Raw genomic sequence first — 19,819 nt, forward strand, 5'->3', positions numbered from 1 at the left:
TTCCGCCTATCACACGAGCCGGTCTGGGGGGGCGGGGCCATGTTACAGAGCGGCCGCGGTACACAGCCAGCCAGCGCTTTTATCCATAGGAGGAGATGCTGCATGTACAGCCCGCCATGTGTGCCACATCGCCTGGATAGGAGGATGGGGGGGGGCTGCAGGGGGCCCCCCTGCCAATTCTCCTATCCAACTTACTTTACTGTCCCCAGTTCACCTTGTGCTCCCTACCCCCCCATTGCTGTCCTCCACCACACTCTCCTGACCCCCCCCCATTGCTCTCCTCCACCACCACACTCTCCTGCCCCACCCAGTGCTCTCCTCCCCCACCACACTCTCCTGCCCCCCCAGTGCTCTCCTCCAACACCACACTCTCCTGCCCCCCCCAGTGCTCTCCTCCACCACCACACTCTCCTGCCCCCCCAAGTGCTCTCCTCCACCACCACACTCTCCTGCCCCCCCCAGTGCTCTCCTCCACCACCACACTCTCCTGCCCCCCAGTGCTCTCCACCACCACACTCTCCTGCCCCCCCAGTGCTCTCCTCCACCACCACACTCTCCTGCCCCCCAGTGCTCTCCTCCACCACCACACTCTCCTGCCCCCCCAGTGCTCTCCTCCAGCACCACACTCTCCTGCCCCCCCAGTGCTCTCCTCCACCAAAACACTCTCCTGCCCCCCCAGTGCTCTCCTCCACCACCACACTCTCCTGCCCCCCCAGTGCTCTCCTCCACCACCACACTTTCCTGCCCCCCAGTGCTCTCCTCCACCACCACCCTCTCCTGCCCCCCCAGTTCTCTCCTCCACCACCACACTCTCCTGCCCCCCCCAGTGCTCTCCTCCACCACCACACTCTCCTGCCCCCCCAGTGCTCTCCTCCACTATCACACTCTCCTGCCCCACCCCCCAGTGCTCTCCTCCACCACCACACTCTCCTGCCCCCCCCAGTGCCCTCCTCCACCAACGCACTCTCCTGCCCCCCCAGTGCTCTCCTAAAACCACCACACTCTCCTGCCCCTCCGTGCTCTCCTCCACCACTGCACTCTCCTGCCCCCCACCCAGTGCTCTCCTCCACCACCATACTCTCCTGCCCTCCCCTCAGTGCTCTCCTCCACCACCACACTCTCCTGCCCCCCCCAGTGCTCACCTCCACCACCACACTCTCCAGCCCCCCCAGTGCTCTCTTCCACAACCGCACTCTCCTGCCCCCCCAGTGCTCTCCTCCACCACCACACTCTCCTGCCCACCCCAGTGCTCTCCTCCACCACCACAGTCTCCTACCCTCCACTCAATGCTCTCCTCCACCACCACACTCTCCTGCCCCCCCAGTGCTCTCCTCCACCACCACACTCTCCTGCCCCCCCCAGTGCTCTCCTCCACCACCACACTCTCCTGCCCCCCCCCAGTGCTCTCCACCACCACCACACTCTCCTGTCCCCCCCAGTGCTCTCCTCCAGCACCCCACTCTCCTGTCCCCTACCCCAGTGCTCTCCTCCACCACCACACTCTCCTGCCCCCTCCAGTGCTCTCCTCCACCACCACACTCTCCTGCCCCCCAGTGCTCTCCTCCACCACCACAGTCTCCTGCCCTCCCCTCAATGCTCTCCTCCACCACCACACTCTCCTGCCCCCCAGTGCTCTCCTCCACCACCACACTCTCCTGCCCCCCCAGTGCCCTCCTCCACCATCGCACTCTCCTGCCCCCCAGTGCTCTCCTCCACCACCGCACTCTCCTGCCCCCCCCAGTGCTCTCCTCCACCACCACACTCTCCTGCCCCCCCAGTGCTCTCCTCCACCACCACAGTCTCCTGCCCTCCCCTCAATGCTCTCCTCCACCACCACACTCTCCTGCCCCCCAGTGCTCTCCTCCACCACCACACTCTCGTGCTCTCCTCCACCACCACACTCTCCTGCCCCCCCCCAGTGCTCTCTTCCACCACCGCACTCTCCTGCCCCCCCCAGTGCTTTCCTCCAGCACCACACTCTCCTTTCCCCCACCCCAGTGCTCTCCTCCACCACCACACTCTCCTGCCCCCCCAGTGCTCTCCTCCACCACCACACTCTCCTGCCTCCCCAGTGCTCTCCTCCACCACCACACTCTCCTGCCCCCCGTGCTCTCCTCCACCACCACACTCTCCTGCCCCCCCCCAGTGCTCTCCTCCACCACCACACTCTCCTGCCCCCCCAGTGCTCTCCTCCACCACCACACTCTCCTGCCCCCCCAGTGCTCTCCTCCCCCACCACACTCTCCTGCCCCCCCAGTGCTCTCCTCCACCACCACTCTCTCCTGCCCCCCAGTGCTCTCTTCCACCACCACACTCTCCTGCCCGCCCCAGTGCTCTCCTCCACCACCACTCTTCTGCCCCCCCTGTGCTCTCCTCCACCACCACACTCTCCTGGTTCCCCAGTGCTCTCCTCCACCATCGCACTCTCCTGCCCCCCCAGTGCTCTCCTCCACCACTGCACTCTCCTGCCCCCCCCAGTGCTCTCCTTTACCACCACACTCTCCTGCCCCCCCCAGTGCTCTCCTCCACCACCGCACTCCCCTGCCCCCCCAGTGCTCTCCTCCACCACCACACTCTCCTGCCCCCCCAGTGCTCTCCTCCACCACCACACTCTCCTGCCCCCCCATGCTCTCCTCCACCACACTCTCCTGCCCCCCCTGTGCTCTCCTACACCACCACACTCTCCTGCCCCCCCCCCAGTGCTCTCCTCCAGCACCACACTCTCCTGCCCCCCCAGTGCTCTCCTCCACCATAGCACTCTCCTGCCCCCCCCAGTGCTCTCCTCCACCACTGCACTCTCCTGCCCCCCAGTGCTCTCCTTTACAACCACACTCTCCTGCCCCCCCCCCCCAGTGCTCTCCTCCACCACCGCACTCCCCTGCCCCCCCAGTGCTCTCCTCCACCACCACACTCTCCTGCCCCTCCAGTGCTCTCCTACACCACCACACTCTCCTGCCCCCCCAGTGCTCTCCTCCACCACCACACTCTCCTGCTCCCCCAGTGCTCTCCTCCACCACCACACTCTCCTTTACCCAGTGCTCTCTTCCACACCACACTCTTCTGTACCTAGTGCTCTCTTCCACCACCACACTCTCCTGCCCCCCCCAGTGCTCTCCTCCACCACCACACTCTCCTGCCCCCCCACAGTTCTCTCCTCCCCTGTTCTTGCTGCCCCCCTGCTCTCCCATCCTTCTCTAGCCACCATCCCAGTGCTCTCCACTCCCCCGTTCACCCCCCACAGTGCTCTCCACTCCCCCCCGTGCTCTCCCTCTTGTCCCCCCCCCAGTGCTCTCCCTCTTGTCCCCCCCAGTGCTCTCCTCCACCACACTCTCCTGCCTCCCCCCCACAATTTTCTCCTCCCCTGTTCTTGCTGCCCCCCGCTCTCCAGCTCTCCCCATCCTTCTCTAGCCACCATCCCAGTGCTCCCCCCCCCAGTGCTCTCCCCCTGTCCCCCCCAGTGCTCTCCCCCTGTTCCACCCAGTGCTCCCCCCGCCCCCCCCCCCCACAGTGTTCTCCACCCCCCCAGTCCTCTCCCCTCCGTGCTCTCCTCCTGTTCTCCTCCCCAGTGCTTTCTCCCCTGTTCTTTCCCCCCAGTGCTCTTCACTCCCACCAGTGCTCTCCCACCTGTTCTACACCCCCAGTGCCCTCCACTCCCCCCAGTGCTCTTCCCTCCGTTCTTTCTCCCCCCAGTGCTCTCCTCTGCCCCCCAGTGCTCTCCCCCTGTTCTTTCCCCCCCAGTACTCTCCCCCCAGTGCTCTCCTCCACCACCACACTCTCCTGCCCCCCCAGTGCTCTCCTCCACCACCACACTCTCCTTCCCCCTCCCAGCGCTCTCCTCCACCACCGCACTCTCCTGCCCCCCCAGTGCTCTCCTCCACCACCGCACTCCCCTGCCCCCCCAAGTGCTCTCCTCCACCACCACACTCTCCTGCCCCCCCCAGTGCTCTCCTCCACCACCACACTCTCCTGCCCTCTCCTCAGTGCTCTCCTCCACCACCACACTCTCCTGCCCCCCCAGTGCTCTCCTCCACCACCACACTCTCCTGCCCCCCAGTGCTCTCCTCCACCACCACACTCTCCTGCCCCCCCAGTGCTCTCCTCCACCACCACACTCTCCTCCCCCAGTGCTCTCCTCCACCACCACACTCTCCTTCCCCCCCAGTGCTCTCCTCCACCACCATACTCTCCTGCCCCCCCTGTGCTCTCCTCCACCACCCCACTCTCCTGCCCCCCAGTGCTCTCCTCCACCACCACACTCTCCTGCCCCCCCAGTGCTCTCCTACACCACCACACTCTCCTGCCCCCCCAGGGCTCTCCTCCACCACCACACTCTCCTGCCCCCCCCCCACAGTTCTCTCCTCCCCTGTTCTTGCTGCCCCCCCCCTGCTCTCCCCATCCTTCTCTAGACACCATCCCAGTGCTCTCCACTCCCCCGTTCACCCCCCACAGTGCTCTCCACTCCCCCCAGTGCTCTCCCCCTTGTCCCCCCCCAGTGCTCTCATCCACCACACTCTCCTGCGCCCCCACAATTTTCTCTTCCCCTGTTCTTGCTGCCCCCCCGCTCTCCAGCTCTCCCCATCCTTCTCTAGCCACCATCCCAGTGCTCTCCCCCCCTGTCCCCCCCCAGTGCTCCCCCCGTCCCCCCCAGTGCTCTCCCCCTGTCCCCCTCAGTGCTCTCCCCCTGTTCCCCCCAGTGCTCTCCAATCCACCCAGTGCTCCGCCCGTCCCCCCCACAGTGTTCTCCATCCCCCCAGTCCTCTCCCCTCCGTGCTCTCCTCCTGTTCTCCTCCCCAGTGCTCTCTCCCCTGTTCTTTCCCCACCAGTGCTCTCCACTCCCACCAGTGCCCGCCCCCCTGTTCTCCACCCCCAGTGCCCTCCACTCCCCCCAGTGCTCTTCCCTCCGTTCTTTCTCCCCCCAGTGCTCTCCTCTGCCCCCAGTGCTCTCCCCCTGTTCTTCCCCCCCAGTACTCTCTGCCCAGTGCTCTCCACTCCCCCCAGTGCTCTCCCCCCTGTTCTTTCTCCCCCCCAGTACTCTTCAGCTCTCCTCATCACTCTCCAGCCCCCACCCCAGTGCTCCCCAGCCCCCCATTCTCCCCACCCCTGTTCTTTCTGCCCCCCTGGTGTTCTCCAGTCCCCCCAGTGCTCTCTACCCTCCGTGCTTTCCACCCCTGTTCTTTTTGACTCCCCCCAGCACTCTCCACTCCCCACCCCTGTACTCTCCACTCCCCCTGCATTTTGCCCCCACCCATGGGCTCTCCAACCCTACCAGTGCTCTCCACTCCCCATAGTGCTCTCCAGTCCCCCGTGCTTTCCACCCCTGTTCTTTCTGGCCCCCACTGGTGCTTTCAAGCTCCCCCCCATTGCTCTCCACTCCCCCCTGCTCTTTGTACCCCCCCAGTACTCTCCAGCCCCCAAGCTCTCCACCCCTGTTTTTCTCCCCCCCCCAGTGCTCTTCACCACCCCACACTCTTAGCCCCCTCAGTGCTCTCGCCCTACCGTGCTCTCTACCCCTGGTCTTATTGGCCCCCCCAGTGCTCTCAAGTTCTCCCCAGCGCTCTCCGCTCCCCACCCCTGTGATCTCCACGCCCCCTCGCTCTTTGCCCCCACCTATGTGTTCTCCAACCCAGCCAGTACTCTTTACTCCCCCTTCTCTCCAACTCCCACCCAGTACTCTCCACTTTCCCAGGACCAGAGGACAGGCTGACTGGGGCTGGAAAATGAGGACAGCTGAAGGTCCAGGTGGCCGGGGACCACTCCATCTCACAGCACACAGATCCTCTGGAAGGAGCACCGTCCCCATCCAAAACGAGAACAGACCCTGCCTGCTGCTGGGCATCAAGGATATCCTGCTGGCATGCAAGGTACCGTACCAAGCATCAACAACACACCTTCCCACAGACAGGGACTGCAGACTGGGACACGGGGCACAGGAGGGGCTGCAATGATGGATACAGTGAGGCTGCATTCACAGCACAGTAAAGCTGCATTTGATGGACACAGTGCGGCTGCATTTGATGGACACAGTGCGGCTGCATTTGATGGACACAGTGAGGCTGCATTTGATGGGCACAGTGAGGCTGCATTTGATGGGCACAGTGAGGCTGCATTTGATGGATACAGTGAGGCTGCATTTTGATGGACACAGTGAGGCTGCATTTTATGGACACAGTGAGGCTGCATTGGTGGGCACAGTGAGGCTGCATTTGATGGGCACTGGTGAGGTTGCATTGAGCTCTTGCATCAAGTTTGCAGTCTCTGACCATCTCCTGTAAGGAGTCTGGAGAGGAGTCAGGATGGGGGTCATGGGAGAAGTCAGACTTGTGTGGACTGTGGATAGGAGACTATAGGATAAAACCAGAGCCAACAAGCTGGAGCCGACTGACTGAGCCCTGCACAGTGCACCTAAGGAGGTCAGTGAAAGCACCGCCAGGCCAGTTGGGGGGGGGGCGTGGTCACTGATGTAAGGGGGAGTGAATATGATAATGTAAGGGGCACTGATATAAAGGGTTTCCTCCTGATATTAGTAACCCACTTCTCTTACCTCTTTCTGCAAAAGGTGGTCCCCCCCACGTTCTGAGTTCCTGGGGTCCCCCTTGATGATTGATCACTTACCACTATTAACTGGTAAAATGTATGGTTTTCCCTTTCATGAACAATAAAATAATGACGTTATGCTGTTGGGCTGGTATAATAATGCTGTGAGGCTGGTATGAAATTTTTTCCAGGGCTGGTTTTTGAAAGCATGGGCGTCCGCAAGGTTACTCAGGTGGCTGCGTGCCATGCCCATATAGCCTAGAGCAGGGGTAGGGAACCTTTTTGGCTGAGAGAGCCATGAACGCCACATATTTTAAAATGTAATTCCGCGACAGCCATACAATATGTTTAAAACAATTTTTTTTTTTTAATCGATTAATTTCAGTTATAACTGTAATATCCACGTCATCTCGCCCACTGTAATATCCACATCTCCCCTACGATTGTCTGCTTGCTTATCACTACACAGGCAGCATGGGTGTCCTCAGCAGGGGGCAAGGGGGGTCAAGTGCCCCCCCCTGGAATCCCCAAGGTGTTGCAGCCGCCGGCATGCTGCATTTTTTTTACTGAGTCCGCCGGCGGCTGCATCCTCCGCTCTCTCCTCTGGATCACAGAGCGGGCTGCCTCTGTGTTCGGCGGCTGCTCTGTAACATGGCCCCGTCCCCCCAGACCTGCTTGTGTCATAGTAGAGAGAATCAACGTTCCGCCTATCACACGAGCTGGTCTGGGGGGGCGGGGCCATGTTACAGAGCGGCCGCCGTACACAGCCAGCCAGCGCTTTTATCCATAGGAGGAGATGCTGCAGGTCCAGCCCGCCATGTGTGCCACAGCGCCTGGATAGGAGGATGGGGGGCTGCAGGGGCCCCCCCTGCCAATTCTCCTATCCAACTTATTTTACTGTCCCCAGTTCACCTTGTGCTCCTTACCCCCCCCCCCCCGCTGTCCTCCACCACACTCTCATGTCCCCCCATTGCTCTCCTCCACCACCACACTCTCCTGCCCCCCCATTGCTCTCCTCCACCACCACACTCTCCTGCCCCCCCAGTGCTCTTCTCCACCACCCCAGTCTCCTGACCCCCCAGTGCTCTCCTCCACCACCACACTCTCCTGCCCCCCCCCCAGTGCTCTCCTCCAGCACCACACTCTCCTGCCCCCCAGTGCTCTCCTCCCGCACCACACTCTCCTGCCCCCCCCAGTGTTCTCCTCCACCACCACACTCTCCTGCCCCCCCAGTGCTCTCCTCCACCACCACACTCTCCTGCCCCCCCCCAGTGCTCTCCTCCACCACCACACTCTCCTGCCCCCCCAGTGCTCTCCTCCACCACCACACTCTCCTGCCCCCCAGTGCTCTCCTCCACCACCACACTCTCCTGCCCCCCCAGTGCTCTCCTCCACCACCACACTCTCCTGCCCCCCCAGTGCTCTCCTCCAGCACCACACTCTCCTTTCCCCCACCCCAGTGCTCTCCTCCACCACCACACTCTCCTGCCCCCCCAGTGCTCTCCTCCACCACCACACTCTCCTGCCCCCCCCCAGTGCTCTCCTCCACCACCACACTCTCCTGCCCCCCCAGTGCTCTCCTCCAGCACCACACTCTCCTTTCCCCCACCCCAGTGCTCTCCTTCACCACCACACTCTCCTGCCCCCCCCCCAGTGCTCTCCTCCACCACCACACTCTCCTGCCCCCCCCAGTGCTCTCCTTCACCACCACTCTCTCCTGCCCCCCAGTGCTCTCTTCCACCACCACACTCTCCTGCCCGCCCCAGTGCTCTCCTCCAACACCACTCTTCTGCCCCCCCTGTGCTCTCCTCCACCACCACACTCTCCTGCCCCCCCAGTGCTCTCCTCCACCACCACACTCTCCTGGTTCCCCAGTGCTCTCCTCCACCACCGCACTCTCCTGCCCCCCCAGTGCTCTCCTCCACCACTGCACTCTCCTGTCCCCCCAGTGCTCTCTTTCACCACCACACTCTCCTGCCCCCCCAGTGCTCTCCTCCACCACCGCACTCCCCTGCCCCCCCAGTGCTCTCCTCCACCACCATACTCTCCTGCCCCCCAGTGCTTTCCACCACCACCACACTCTCCTGCCCCCCCCCATTGCTCTCCTCCACCACCACACTCTCCTGTCCCCCCCGTGCTCTCCTCCACCACCACACTCTCCTGCCCCCCCAGTGCTCTCCTACACCACCACGCTCTCCTGCCCCCCCCAGTGCTCTCCTCCACCACCACACTCTCCTGCCCCCCCACAGTTCTCTCCTCCCCTGTTCTTGCAGCCCCCCTGCTCTCCCCATCCTTCTCTAGCCACCATACCAGTGCTCTCCACTCCCCCGTTCACCCCCCACAGTGCTCTCCACTCCCCCCAGTGCTCTCCCCCTTGTCCCCCCCCAGTGCTCTCCTCCACCACACTCTCCTGCCCCCCCCACAATTTTCTCCTCCCCTGTTTTTGCTGCCCCCCCCGCTCTCCAGCTCTCCCCATCCTTCTCTAGCCACCATCCCAGTGCTCTCCCCCCTTCCCCCCAGTTCTCTCCCCCCCTGTCCCCCCCCAGTCCTCCCCCCCTGTTCCCCCCAGTGCTCTCCACTCCACCCAGTGCTCCCCCCGTCCCCCCCCACAGTGTTCTCCACCCCCCCAGTCCTCTCCCCTCCGTGCTCTCCTCCTGTTCTCCTCCCCAGTGCTCTCTCCCCTGTTCTTTCCCCCCCAGTGCTCTCCTCTCCCACCAGTGCTCTCCCCCCTGTTCTCCACCCCCAGTGTCCTCCACTCCCCCCAGTGCTCTTCCCCCCGTTCTTTCTCCCCCCAGTGCTCTCCTCTGCCCCCCAGTGCTCTCCCCCTGTTCTTTCCCTCCCCCCCAGTGCTCTCCACCCAGTGCTCTCCACTCCCCCCAGTGCTCTCCCCCCTGTTCTTTCTGCCCCCCAGTGCTCTTCAGCTCTCCCCATCACTCTCCAGCCCCCACCCCAGTGCTCTCCAGCCCCCCATCCAGCCTCTCCTCCACCACCACACTCTCCTGCCCTCCCCCCCAGTGCTCTCCTCCACCACCACACTCTCCTGCCCCCCCCCAGTGCCCTCCTCCACCATCGCACTCTCCTGCCCCCAAGTGCTCTCCTCCACCACCACACTCTCCTGCCCCCCCAGTGCTCTCCTCCACCACCGCACTCTCCTGCCCCCCCAGTGCTCTCCTCCACCACCACACTCTCCTGCCCCCCCAGTTCTCTCCTCCACCACCACACTCTCCTGCCCCCCCAGTGCTCTCCTCCACCACCACACTCTCCTGCCCCCCCCAGTGCTCTCCTCCACACCACACTCTCCTGCCCCCCCAGTGCTCTCCTCCAGCACCACACTCTCCTTTCCCCCACCCCAGTGCTCTCCTTCCCCACCACACTCTCCTGCCCCCCCCAGTGCTCTCCTCCACCACCACACTCTCCTGCCCCCCCCAGTGCTCTCCTCCACCACCACACTCTCCTGCCCCGTGCTCTCCTCCACCACCACACTCTCCTGCCCCCCCCCAGTGCTCTCCTCCACCACCACACTCTCCTGCCCCCCCCCAGTGCTCTCCTCCACCACCACACTCTCCTGCCCCCGTGCTCTCCTCCACCACCACACTCTCCTGCCCCCCCCAGTGCTCTCCTCCACCACCACACTCTCCTGCCCCCCAGTACTCTCCTCCACCACCACACTCTCCTGCCCCCCCAGTGTTCTCCTCCCCCACCACACTCTCCTGCCCCCCCAGTGCTCTCCTCCACCACCACTCTCTCCTGCCCCCCAGTGCTCTCTTCCACCACCACACTCTCCTGCCCGCCCCAGTGCTCTCCTCCAACACCACTCTTCTGCCCCCCCTGTGCTCTCCTCCACCACCACACTCTCCTGCCCCCCCAGTGCTCTCCTCCACCACCGCACTCTCCTGGTTCCCCAGTGCTCTCCTCCACCACCGCACTCTCCTGCCCCCCCAGTGCTCTCCTCCACCACTGCACTCTCCTGTCCCCCCAGTGCTCTCCTTCACCACCACACTCTCCTGCCCCCCCAGTGCTCTCCTCCACCACCACACTCTCCTGCCCCCCCAGTGCTCTCCTCCACCACCACACTCTCCTGCCCCCCCCCAGTGCTCTCCTCCACCACCACACTCTCCTGCCCCCCAGTGCTCTCCTCCACCACCGCACTCTCCTGGTTCCCCAGTGCTCTCCTCCACCACCGCACTCTCCTGCCCCCCCAGTGCTCTCCTCCACCACTGCACTCTCCTGTGCCCCCCAGTGCTCTCCTTCACCACCACACTCTCCTGCCCCCCCAGTGCTCTCCTCCACCACCACACTCTCCTGCCCCCCCAGTGCTCTCCTCCACCACCACACTCTCCTGCCCCCCCCAGTGCTCTCCTCCACCACCACACTCTCCTGCCCCCCCAGTGCTCTCCTCCACCACTACACTCTCCTGCCCCCCAGTGCTCTCCTCCACCACCACACTCTCCTGCCCCCCCCAGTGCTCTCCTCCACCACCACACTCTCCTGCCCCCCCATTGCTCTCCTCCACCACCACACTCTCCTGCCCCCCCAGTGCTCTCCTCCACCACCACACTCTCCTGCCCCCCCCAGTGCTCTCCTCCACCACCACACTCTCCTGCCCCCCCAGTGCTCTCCTCCACCACCACACTCTCCTGCCCCCCCAGTGCTCTCCTCCACCACCACACTCTCCTGCCCCCCCCCAGTGCTCTCCTCCAGCACCACACTCTCCTATCCCCCACCCCAGTTCTCTCCTCCACCACCACACTCTCCTGCCCCCCCCAGTGCTCTCCTCCACACCACACTCTCCTGCCCCCCCAGTGCTCTCCTCCAGCACCACACTCTCCTTTCCCCCACCCCAGTGCTCTCCTTCCCCGCCACACTCTCCTGCCCCCCCCAGTGCTCTCCTCCACCACCACACTCTCCTGCCCCCCCCCCAGTGCTCTCCTCCACCACCACACTCTCCTATCCCCCACCCCAGTTCTCTCCTCCACCACCACACTCTCCTGCCCCCCCCAGTGCTCTCCTCCACACCACACTCTCTTGCCCCCCCAGTGCTCTCCTCCAGCACCACACTCTCCTTTCCCCCACCCCAGTGCTCTCCTGCCCCCCCCCCAGTGCTCTCCTCCACCACCACACTCTCCTGCCCCCCCCAGTGCTCTCCTCCACCACCACACTCTCCTGCCCCCCCCAGTGCTCTCCTCCACCACCACACTCTCCTGCCCCCCCAGTGCTCTCCTCCACCACCACACTCTCCTGCCCCCCCAGTGCTCTCCTCCCCCACCACACTCTCCTGCCCCCCCAGTGCTCTCCTCCACCACCACTCTCTCCTGCCCCCCAGTGCTCTCTTCCACCACCACACTCTCCTGCCCGCCCCAGTGCTCTCCTCCAACATCACTCTTCTGCCCCCCCTGTGCTCTCCTCCACCACCACACTCTCCTGCCCCCCCAGTGCTCTCCTCCACCACCGCACTCTCCTGGTTCCCCATTGCTCTCCTCCACCACCGCACTCTCCTTCCCCCCCAGTGCTCTCCTCCACCACTGCACTCTCCTGTCCCCCCCAGTGCTCTCCTTCACTACCACACTCTCCTGCCCCCCCAGTGCTCTCCTCCACCACCACACTCTCCTGCCCCCCCAGTGCTCTCCTCCACCACCACACTCTCCTGCCCCCCCCAGTGCTCTCCTCCACCACCACACTCTCCTGCCCCCTCAGTGCTCTCCTCCACCACCACACTCTCCTGCCCCCCAGTGCTCTCCTCCACCACCACACTCTCCTGCCCCCCCATTGCTCTCCTCCACCACCACACTCTCCTGCCCCCCCAGTGCTCTCCTCCACCACCACACTCTCCTGCCCCCCCAGTGCTCTTCTCCAGCACCACACTCTCCTGCCCCCCCCAGTGCTCTCCTCCACCACCACACTCTCCTGCCCCCCCCCCAGTGCTCTCCTCCACCACCACACTCTCCTGCCCCCCCCAGTGCTCTCCTCCAGCACCACACTCTCCTATCCCCCACCCCAGTTCTCTCCTCCACCACCACACTCTCCTGCCCCCCCAATGCTCTCCTCCACCACCACACTCTCCTGCCCCCCCAGTGCTCTCCTCCACCACCACACTCTCCTGCCCCCCCCGTGCTCTCCTCCACCACCACACTCTCCTGCCCCTCAGTGCTCTCCTCCACCACCACACTCTCCTGCCCCCCCCCAGTGCTCTCCTCCACCACACTCTCCTGCCCCCCCCACAATTTTCTCCTACCCTGTTCTTGCTGCCCCGCGCTCTCCCCATCCTTCTCTAGCCACCATCCCAGTGCTCTCCCCCCCTGTCCCCCCAGTGCTCCCCCCGTCCCCCCCAGTGCTCCCCCTGTCCCCCCCAGTGCTACCCCCACCTGTCCCCCCCAGTGCTCTCCCCCTGTCCCCCCCAGTGCTCTCCCCCCTGTTCCCCCCAGTTCTCTCCACTCCACCCAGTGCTCCCCCCGCCCCCCCAGAGTGTTCTCCACCCCCCCAGTCCTCTCCCCTCCTGTTCTCCTCCCCAGTGCTCTCACCCCTGTTCTTTCCCCCCCAGTGCTCTCCACTCCCACCAGTGCTCTCCCCCCTGTTCTCCACCCCCAGTGCCCTCCACTCCCCCCAGTGCTCTTCCCCCCGTTCTTTCTCCCCCCAGTGCTCTCCTCTGCCCCCCAGTGCTCTCCCCTTGTTCTTTCCCCCCAGTACTCTCCGCCCAGTGCTCTCCAATTCCCCCAGTGCTCTCACCCCTGTTCTTTCCCCCCCAATGCTCTCCACTCACACCAGTGCTCTCCCCCCTGTTCTCCCCCCCCAGTGCCCTCCACTCCCCCCAGTGCTCTTCCCCCAGTTCTTTCTCCCCCCAGTGCTCTCCTCTGCCCCCAGTGCTCTCCCCCTGTTCTTTCCCCCCAGTACTCTCCGCCCAGTGCTCTCCCCTCCCCCAGTGCTCTCCCCCCTGTTCTTTCTCCCCCCCAGTGCTCTTCAGCTCTCCCCATCACTCAACAGCCCCCACCCCAGTGCTCTCCAGCCCCCCATTCTCCCCACCCCTGTTCTTTCTGCCCCCCTGGTGTTCTCCAGTCCCCCCAGTGCTCTCTACCCTCCGTGCTTTCCACCCCTTTTCTTTTTGATTCCCCCCAGCACTCTCCACTCCCCACCCCTGTACTCTCCACTCCCCCTGCATTTTGCCCAAACCCATGTGCTCTCCAACCCTACCAGTGCTCTCCACCCCCCATATTGCTCTCCAGTCCCCCGTGCTTTCCACCCCTGTTCTTTCTGGCCCCCACTGGTGCTCTCAAGCTCCCCCCATTGCTCTCCACTCCCCCCTGCTCTTTGTACCCCTCAGTACTCTCCAGCCCCCGTGCTCTCCACCCCTGTTTTCCTGCCCCCCCAGTGCTCTTCACCACCCCACACTCTTAGCCACCCCAGTGCTCTCAGCCTACCATGCTCTCTACCCCTGTTCTTATTGGCCACCCCAGTGCTCTCAAGTTCCCCCCAGCGCTCTCCGCTCCCCACCCCTGTGATCTCCACTCCACCTCGCTCTTTGCCCCCACCCATGTGTTCTCCAACCCCCGCCAGTACTCTTTACTCCCCCTTCTCTCCAACTCCCACCCAGTACTCTCCACTTGTCCAGGACCAGAGGACAGGCTGACTGGGGCTGGAAAATGAGGACAGCTGAAGGTCCAGGTGGCCAGGGACCACTCCATCTCACAGCACACAGATTCTCTGGAAGGAGCACCGTCCCCATCCAAAACGAGAACAGACCCTGCCTGCTGCTGGGCATCAAGGATATCCTGCTGGCATGCAAGGTACCGTACCAAGCATCAACAACACACCTTCCCACAGACAGGGACTGCAGACTGGGACATGGGGCACAGGAGGGGCTGCAATTATGGATACAGTGAGGCTGCATTCACAGCACAGTAAAGCTGCATTTGATGGACACAGTGAGGCTGCATTTGATGGACACAGTAAAGCTGCATTTGATGGACACAGTGAGGCTGTATTTGATGGGCACAGTGAGGCTGCATTTGATGGACACAGTGAGGCTGCATTTGATGGACACAGTGAGGCTGCATTGGTGGGCACAGTGAGGCTGCATTTGATGGGCACTGGTGAGGTTGCATTGAGCTCTTGCATCAAGTTTGCAGTCTCTGACCATCTCCTGTAGGGAGTCTGGAGAGGAGTCAAGAGTGGGAGCACCGCCAGGATGGGGGTCATGGGAGAAGTCAGACTTGTGTGGACTGTGGACAGAACAGGAGACTATAGGATTAAACCAGAGCCACCAAGCTGGAGCCGACTGACTGAGCCCTGCACAGTGCACCTGAGAGGAGGTCAGTGAAAGCACCGCCAGGCCAGTCGGGGGGGGGGGGGGGGGTGGTCACTGATGTAAGGGGGGAGTGAATACGATAATGTAAGGGGCACTGATATATTAGTAACCCACCCCCCTTACCTTCGAGTATTCTTTCTGCGGAAGGTGGTCCCCCCCCCACGTTCTGTATTCCTGGGGTCCCCCTTGATGATTGATCACTTACCACTATTAACTGGTAAAATGTATGGTTTTCCCTTTCATGAACAAGAAAATAATGATGTTATGCTGTTGGGCTGGTATAATAATGCTGTGAGGCTGGTATGAAATTTTTTCCAGGGCTGGTTTTTGAAAGCATGGGCGTCCGCAAGGTTGCTAGGTGGCTGCGTGCCATGCCCATATAGCCTAGAGCAGGGGTAGGGAACCTTTTTGGCTGAGAGAGCCATGAACGCCACATATTTTAAAATGTAATTCCAAGAGAGCCATACAATATGTTTAAAACAAATTTTTTTTTTTATCGATTAATTTCATTTATAACTGTAATATCCACGTCATCTCCCCCACTGTAATATCCACATCTCCCCTATGATTGCTTGCTTATCACTACACAGACAGGCAGATCCACGAGCAGTTGAGGAGGGTGATGATGACGTCAGCGTGCCGCTCACCTAGGGCGCCGCTGGGTGTACCAAGATGGCCGCAGCTCCGGAGCTAGGCCGAAGCTGCGGCCTTTCCTATGGGCTCAATCCACGGATCGGCACACCACGCAATCTGCGGATTGAGAGGTGAGAGCCAGATGCAGCCATCAAAAGAGCCACATCTGGCTCGAGAGCCATAGGTTCCATACCCCTGGCCTAGAGAATGTACACCTTTTTACATTGCAATACATCTGTTGTTGCCATATTTTTATCTTTATGAAAACAGCCTATACAGTGACAGTATGAGATCAAAATATGGCCACAACAGATGTATTGCAATGTAAAAAGATGTACATTCTCTAGGCTATATGGGCATGGAACACAGCAGTAACTGCCAATACAAAGTGAAGATGAATTATCTGTTATATAACACATATGTATTACCAGTGGAAAGATTTTCATGAGATTGTCGAAAAGGGGCGGAGCATGAGCGGCCCTAAAATGATGCCCCCCCTCTGAAAAAGTTCTGCGGACGCCCATGGTATTGATAGTTGCATTTGAAGGCTGAAAGCCATTGTTTTTCTGTGAAAACTTTGCCCAATTACTTCTCCCACTTGATTAGTGGGTTGAATTTGAGAAAGACTGATTTGGAGTTGAGTAAGCATATATCAAGGAGATGCCTTTCGCTTTCGGGTTAGAGGAATTTAGGTGTTTCCAAAGTTGTGTGGGGATTGGGAAATTATTTGTATTCAATTGTTGATAAATGGAGAAATCAGATGATGTGTTAAGAACTCGGAAGAAGGTATACTAAATTTCTTTTGGATATCTTTAAATTACATCATAATGTTATCTTTCATAAGATCTGTCAGCTGAAATATTTCCCTTCTCAGCCAGTGAGACAGGGAAATTTTTGGAATTAACCACACAGTCCTGACGATGATTGAGTGATGATAACGCCTGTTGTGAAAGTTTTGGAAGGTGTATTGAAGTAAGAAAGTCAGTTATGTCGTAAGAGGGTTGGTGAGTGTCTGGGTCGTCCTTAAGGTTATACAAAGATTCGTAGTAATCGCTGAAAGCATCTGCAATTTCTTTAGGGTTTGATACTAATTTTCCTGATTTGGGGTTTTTCATATGTTGTATTTTTTTGGTTTATAATTTTAACCTTCAGCTGATTCGCCAGCAATTTCCCCGCCTCATAGCCGTACGAAAGCAGTTCTCTTGCCGGGAAATCAGATGTGTGTGCAATTCCTGTCTGGTATGGAATAAAGAGTCTCTAGTTTTTTGTGTGGTATTTTGTTTGTTGATAGTTTCTAGGTTTTTGATTTGTGTTTAACAAGTCATTGAGCCGCTTCGGCCGCTGCCTCATTAGCTTGCTACTCATTTGTATGAGCAACCCTCTAACATAGACCTTATGCGCGTTCCAAAGTATGAAGGGATCGTGAACCGATTGAGCATTGAGTTCAAAGCACTTATGTATATATGGGCTCCTGCGCTATGTGTGAGGCAGAAAAAGAGGTGATAATGTCTATATGAGTGCTGCACACACCTTTATGAGCTAAACACTCTCATACAAATACAAATTGATACTAAAAAGATGGTGTTGCGATCCCACAAAGAAGTGAATATATAAATATCCGAATAAAAAGGAATATATCCTTAATAATAGATAAATCAAACAGTGTAAAACCAGTGATAAAAAAAAAACAAATAAAGTGCTGATGTGTATAATATATTTCTATACAAAATTATATAGATAAATAAATAAATAAATTGATAAAACAACAAAAAAGCAATCAATAAATAAACCAATGGTGATATCACTCAAAGTGAAATGAATAATAGTCCATAAGATGGAATCCAAAGTGAAAGTGTCACTTAAAAGGTGAAGCTATATAGTGATACAATAAATCTGTGACAAAGCAATCTCCACAGCCAGGTGATATTCGAGTGTTCACTGAGCACACTAGGTGATTACCTTACAGCTGTAAGGTATACAGCATATATAGCCTCTGAGGAAAACACAGGGGAACCAGGGAGGGAACTTCCAACTCCTGTAGCCTCACCGTCGTCCCATACGGGGTTACTCCATAGGTTAAATCGACATAGGCACTCCAAAAATAAACATAAAGCCCGCCATAGTGTAGTAGATTTGCATAAATACTTATTTGTTAAAAATTCTAACTACTCACACATTGTAGGTAAAATCACACAGTGGGGTAACAGACTACGAGCGTACTGCTCGGGGGGTGAACGTCACTTCCGGTGTCCTACGCGTTACGTCACTTCTCACGTGACTTCAACTGGGATACCTGGTGGCCGTCGGAAGTGGCGTTAAAAAGGACTCCATTATTAAATTACGTTTTTAATAGAAGTACATAAAACAAACCAGCATATTAAAAAATTAAGGAAGAAATTTTCCAAAAGATAAAAATATATAATATCGGACCTCGGAAGTGATGTACACATCAAAGAATTCATATATCATAGCCAGAGAGATGTAAACATTGTCATAAAAATTATAGTAAAAAATTATTAAAATAGAAAAAATAGAAAACCGAGAAGAGTGTAGCCCTATATAGGAGCAGAGAGAAAATGGAAGAGGGGTTATCTCTAAAAATTACTAATAAAACAGTTCAGATCGAACTCGACATTGAGTCCTCTAGGGGCAAACGTGTCGAGAGAGAATATCCATTTTTATTTTAATAATTTTTTACTATAATTTTTATGACAATGTTTACATCTCTATTCTCTCATCCTCTCTCTCTTCTCTCATCCTGGTGTTCACAAACGCTTACTGAATGGGCTAAGTTGTTGCACCGCAATTTGGAGAAGGAACAGGTTTCCCTGTTCTGCGTGGAACTGGCAGACCAGTTGGTGCATGGCCTGAAGTATGTCTGTGATGCAGCCCTGGATACAGCCCCTTTGCTTTCTAGATCCTCAGTATCAGCTGTGGGTGCAGTGCCACCTGATTTGGCTTAAATGCTGATCTGCGGACCAGGCTTCTAAGAAAGCGCTGACGGATTTGCCATTCATTGACAGACACAGCACACACTCCTCCTATTTATGTTTTTACTGCTTTTTGACGAACTGAGCTGCTGGAAGCAGAGTGAGGGGTTATAGCCAGTAGGACCGTCCCCTGGGGGGTACTGTGCAGTTTTGCTGTTTTTACATGTTCTGCCTAGTCCTCTCCTGAAGGTGGTGATATAACCCTAAGGTCAAGATTAATGGTGCTGTGTCAGTCAATGAACTTCAGAGAAAAGGATTTTACGGTGAGTACAAAAATCCTATTTTTATATATTTTTTATAACAAAAAGTAAAAAATAATGCTTTTTTTCAAAATTGTCATGCTTTTCTGTTTATAGCGCAAAAAATAAAAAACACAGAGGTGATCAAATACCACCAAAAGAAAGCTCTATTTGTGGGGAAAAAAGGATATCAATTTTGTTTGGGAGCCACGCCGCACGACCGCGCAATTGTCAGTTAAAGCAATGCAACTTAGTGACGAATCGCAAAAAAGTGCTCTGGTCCTTAGCCAGCAAAATGATCTGCTGGGTTGTACAAAAAAAAAACACAATTTTTCTAGGTAAATATATTTCTAAAGGTGACATGAAATTTTCACGTCAGTAACAAACCATTTAATCCATACATACAAAGAAACCAAAACAAATAAGTTCAGAAATTTAGTTATGTGTAATAAAATAGAATGACACAGGGAAAAAGTATTGAACATGCTAACTGAAATGTATTTAATACTTGGTACAAAATTCTTTGTTGGTAATAATAGCTTCAAGACAGACTGTATGGAGAAACGAATCGCATCCATTGGTCGGGCGTGATTTTGGCCCATTCTTCCACACAAATCTTGAAAGTTCTATGAACTCTGATCTTTAGTTCTTTCCATGGATTTTCTATTGGATTCAAGTCAGGTGGGAGATATGTGTTCTTGCACTGTAGACTGATGAGGTGTTTTGTAATTTGTACATGTACAATGTGTACATACTGCCTCTATATTCATGTGAGGTACTCCAACTGTTTGCAAAATTTATAGCTGACATACTGCCTTTTCAAGTTCTGTTGATGGGTGATTTAACCGGTTCCTGACCAGCGCACGCCGATGTACGTCGGCAGAATGGCACGGGCAGGCATATTGGCATACAGGTACGTCCAATCTTCCATGCCGCCCTGCCATCGCATGCCAGTCGGGGCCCCCGTGAGTCCGGTCGCGGGTCCCGCGGACTCGATCGCCGCGGGCATACCCACGATCATCTCACGGGATGGCTGAATGGAGGAAATGCTGTGTAAAGAGCATTTCTCCATTCTGCCTAGCAACTAGTGACGCTGATCTCTGCTCCATGTGATTGGAGCAGAG

At 57.9% G+C, this 19,819-nt stretch overlaps 1 protein-coding gene across 6 annotated transcripts in view; it reads right to left on the reverse strand.

The window, feature by feature from the left end:
* WIZ (WIZ zinc finger) overlaps positions 1–19,819 on the reverse strand; it is a 290,134-nt gene that overhangs the window by 109,894 nt on the left and 160,421 nt on the right. The gene's annotated exons all lie outside the window — the stretch shown is intronic.

The sequence above is a fragment of the Lithobates pipiens genome, unplaced genomic scaffold (assembly GCF_037356315.1).
Source record: "Lithobates pipiens isolate NorthernLeopardFrog02 unplaced genomic scaffold, aLitPip1_a1.2 Scaffold_8, whole genome shotgun sequence".
Lineage (NCBI taxonomy): Eukaryota > Metazoa > Chordata > Amphibia > Anura > Ranidae > Lithobates > Lithobates pipiens.